This window comes from Lipotes vexillifer, unplaced genomic scaffold (genome assembly GCF_000442215.2).
Source record: "Lipotes vexillifer unplaced genomic scaffold, Lipotes_vexillifer_v1.1 scaffold1958, whole genome shotgun sequence".
NCBI lineage: Eukaryota > Metazoa > Chordata > Mammalia > Artiodactyla > Lipotidae > Lipotes > Lipotes vexillifer.
In genome coordinates, this window is record NW_006795090.1 from 228534 (window position 1) to 233524 (window position 4991).

Consider the following 4991-nt stretch of genomic DNA (forward strand, 5'->3'; position numbering starts at 1 on the left):
GGGGGGGGGCGGAGATGGGAAGGTTGTTGGTCAAGGGGTACAAATTTTCAGTCATTTAAGATGAATAAATTCTGGAGATCTAATGTACACCACAGTGAATATAGTTAACAGTACTGCATGTTTGAAATTTTCTGAGAGGGTAGATCTTAAGTGTTCTCAATACCCACAACAAAAGATGGTAACTATCTGAGGTGCTGAATATGTTAATTAGCTTGACTGTGGTGACTGTTTCACTACGTATATGATTATCAGATTATCAAGTTGTATACCTTAAAAATATGAAATTTTAAATTGTCAATTATACCTCACTAAAGTGGGGGGAAAAGATTAATAAATTTCAAAAGACTGAATAGAGAAAAACTCTGTACATGAAGGTTCATAGCAACATTATTCCTAACAACAAAAAAGTGGAAAAACCCAAATGCTCATCAACAGACGAATGGATAAGTTACATATGGTATATCTACATAATTGATTAGTATTTGGCAATAAAAAGAAATGAAGTACGCACACATGCTTCACCATGGATGAAACTTCAGAAGAATATGCTGAAGGAAAGAAGCCAGTCAAAAATGACCACATTTTCCATGATTCCATTCATATAAAATGTCCAGAACAGGTAAATCTAAAGAGACAGAAGGTAGATTAGTGGCTATCAAGGGCTGAGGTGGCTGGGGGATGGACGAGGTGACTGCTAATGGGTATGGCGTTCCTTTGAGGTTCATGACTATGTGTCAAAACTGATTGTTTTGATGGTTGCACAATCCTGTTAATACACTAAAATCCATTAAAGTGTACACTTTGAATGAGTGAATTGTTAAGATGTAAATTATATCTCAATAAAGCTGTTATTTAAAAAAGGAAGAATCTACATCAGTGTGCAGCAGAGGAGACGAGCTAGAAAGAATAGAGTCCACAAGAAGAATACGGCCGTCTGTCCTCCAGTAGCTGAAGGAGATTGGTTCCAGGACCCCCACAGATACCAAAATCCGTGGATGCTCAAGTCCTTTATATAAAATGGCGTAGTACAGTCGACCCTCCATGTCTTTGGGTTCTGCGTCCATGGACTCAACAAACTGCAGATGGAAAATATTTGGAAAAAGAAAATTCCAAAAAATCCCCAAAGGCAAAACATGAATTTGCGGCACGCTGGCAAGTATCTACATGGTATTCACTTTGCAAGAGGTATTATAAGTAATCTAGAGATGATTTAAAGTATACAGGAATGTACATTGGTTATATGCAAATACTGCACCATTTTATATAAGGGACTTGAACATCTGTGGATTTTGGTATCCGAGGGGAGTCCTGGAACTAATCCCAGGTGGATACCAAGGTACCACTGTGAAATGTTTCTCCTTCATGAAATCAGGAATGATAGCTTATCCTTTGATATCGTTCCCTATACCAAATATTAGTGCATTATTACAGGAAATAATTTGTGCCTCTCCTGATAGTTTAAAGCTGAGTTTCAATGACACAATTCTTTAACTCCTAAAACTCATAAAACTTTTGGTTTGTCATTATTCTAGTACGCTTCCAATTATAAGTTATAGTGGCTGTTTTGTTTCTTTTATTAAAGTTGTACGTACTTTACACAACACATCATCTTGGTTGAGGTTTCTTTTGCAAGTCTGGAAATAATATACATTTTCACTGTCATGCTCTTTCCACTTAATTATTTAAGTAATAAGAGCTTTCTTGATAGTTCAGCAAGAACAAACTTTATATCTTTCCATAGTAGAAATTAAAGGCAAAAAGAGATGAAACAGAAGTTCAGAGAGGCTGAACAAAAAAAAGATGTGAAAGACCTATACACTGACAACTAAAAAATATTGCTCAGATAAATGAAAGAATACATACATAAATGAAGACATGTACTTTTGTCATGGGTCAGGAAACTCAATATTGTTAAGCTGTCAATTATCTCAAAATGTATTTGTAGATGCCATAAAATCCTAATCAAAATCCCCACAGGTTTTTTTTTTTAAGACATTGACGAATTGATTCTAAAATTGCTATAGATACTCAAAAGACCTACAAGAGTCAAGACAACTTTGTAAAAGAATAAAGAAGTTGGAGGACGAATACAGCCTAATTTTAAACTTACTGAAAAATATAATCAACACAGAGCAGAACTGGTGTAAAGACAGAAGATTCTGTCTTCTGAAATGAAACTGAAACGCGTGTCTAGAAATGGACCCACAAAAATAGGGACAACTTACACTCACAAAGCTACAAAAGTAATTCAGTGGAGAAAAGCTCCTCTTTTCAAAAAAAATCTGGAACTACTGGATATCCACAGGCAAAAAATAAAACTAAAAATAATAACTTTGATCCATATCATTCATCACCTAAAAAGTTAAATTGAAATAGATGACAGATCTCAATGTAAAAACTAAGATTATACAAATTTTAGCAGAATGAACAAAGGCTTCATGACCTATGGATAGGCAGTTTTCTTATATACAACACAAAAAGACAATCCATAAAAGAACAAACTGATATACTGGGCTTCATCAAATGTAAAAACTGCCCTTTGAAAGACGGTGTTAAGACAATGGAAAGACAAACCACAGATGGAGAAAAAGATTTACAAATCATATTGCATCCAGAATACACAAAGGATCCTCAAAACAAGAGATGTCAAGCAGAACAATTTTAAAAAGTGCAAAAGTTTGAACAGATTCTTCACCAAAGGAGAGATATGAATGGCAAATAAGCACATGAACAGATGTTCAACACCAGCAGTCCTTAGGGAAATGCAAATTAAAACCACAATGAGATGCCACTACACACCTATTAGAGCAGCCACAAGGAAAATGACTAACCTTACCGAGTGTTAGGGAGTATGTAGACAAAGGGCCATTCTCATATACAACTAGAAGGAATATTAATTAGCACAACCACTTTGGAAAAGTTTGGTGGTGGTCTAAAACATAAAACGTCATCTGCTCCCACCATGCCACTCACAGCTAAAGTTTACCCAAGAGAAATGAAAGTATGTACATGGACATACAAAAACAGGAACACAAATATTTGTGGCAGCTCTATTCATAATAGCCTCAAACTGTAAACAAACCAAATGTCCATCAAAAGGTGAATGGATAAATAAATGGCACTATGTCCATACAACGGAACAGTAACTACAACAGAAAGGAATGTGCTTTCACCCACCGCCCACCCTGGGAGAAATGCAGGCTTCACAGGGCGCCTGCGTTGACCCGCCTCCCCGAAGAACCTGGCTGCACCTGGCTACACGGTCTCCTAGCAACCGGAGAGACCGGAACAGCAAACTATTGAAGCGGTGGTCCCCCCCCCCCCGAGGCCAGGGGAACCATGGCGGACAAGAAGTGGCTGCTAGGGCCGGGGCCACTGGAACCGATGCCCCTGAACATGACCTGCAAGCCCTGGTACAAAGACAAGTTACTCTCCAAGTGCTTCGCAAAGCACAAGAAGATGCTCCCGAAGTTCCCCACCTCCCTGGACGGCCGGCGGTGGATATTTGTGAAAGAGCTGTTGGACGACTTCCGGAAGGGTTGCCCACCTTGTGAAGATCTGATCACTCGCAGCCCTAAGGAGGGTTTCCTCCCCTGGATTTCTCACAGAGATCCCCAGCATGGCCCCAAAAAGGGTCAGAAAAAGCTGCCCGAGGAAGCAAACCTGTTTTCCACGCTCTCGCCAGCCCAGCTAGCACAGAAGGCATTCGTGGAGAACATCGAAGCCCAGCTGACCAAACATCCCTTGGCTCTCTACCCGAATCTGGAGGAAAATCTACCTGCAGACCTCTTATTAAAGGTGCTGGAAGTGCTCGATCCTGACGGGAAGCTGGAGGACACATGGGCTTATTGTCAGGGCCCCAGGAAAAGAACGAAGTCCCCCACAAAGCTTTGGAAAAAGCGTCCTGCCAAGGTCTACCTGGGACCTCCAAAGAAGGCTCCTGTGTCACATCCAGCCAGTTTGCATCACGAAGACAAGAAGTCAAGCAGAAAGGATTCACTCACTGATCCTCCTGTTCACAGAGAAGTACCGAAAGCAATTCGTAAATCCTTCAAACGGGCTGCCGCTTTGGGAAACTTGGGCACTGATGAAGAGCTCATCACGAAACTCTGTGAGGTTGGCTGTGAGTGGCCACCAGCCCAGGATACAGTCTACATGAGGAAAGTAACCCAGGTCCCTTCAAAGGTAAAGTACAGCATCGGGCTAGAGAAAACGGAGAAGATAAAATTACCCAGAGAGGAAGGAAACTGGGAGAGGAAACCCCAGAAACCGCAGAATCCTTAAAAACCCAACTCGGTGGAGATGAGGTATGGTGCATCGTACCTGAAGCCCAAGTTGTGGAAAAAGCTAGTAAATGACGACCTTCAATTGACCCCAACGTCTTACTTGAAGATGGGAGTTTTACAAAGGAGCTTCCTGAACACGACATTCTTGAAGATCTTTATGGAACAAATAGTATTTAAAGGTTTCATTCTAAGCAAGGGCTACAGGATACCAGACATCCTTGAGAGGCTGGTCCTCAGGAAGGGATGGAAACATGATTCTGTTAAGACTCCTATACACAAAGTAATAAAAATCAGCCCAAATGCAGATGATGCACCGGAAGATGTTTAGACAGTTTTCTACTTACTACTTACTTGGCTATTTCTCTCTCTCATTTTAATACCAACCAGAATTCAGGGTGAGTGTCCATCCCACCATGTATGTACAACTTTGATTCTACATCTGTTCATTTAACACCTAATGCTTATAAATATTTCTCAGTGACCTTCTGCTTGGGTTCATCAATGTTATATAAATTTCATCAATTATGAAATCAATATTTGCATATACTCTTCTCACATTTTACAATGTGAATACTACATTGTTGTATCAATTATTTGTCAAAATAAGACCATTAAAAAAACAATTACTTTTTAAAAGTATGATCTACTTAGGTCAGCTACAAAATGGGATAAATTTCAAAATAACTGTGCTGAGAAAAAGGAGTC

At 39.7% G+C, this 4991-nt stretch overlaps 1 pseudogene; it reads left to right on the plus strand.

Moving 5' to 3' along the window:
- Positions 1–3339: 3339 nt before the first annotated feature.
- Positions 3340–4284, plus strand: LOC103088143 (protein FAM47E pseudogene; annotated as a pseudogene).
- Positions 4285–4991: the final 707 nt, after the last annotated feature.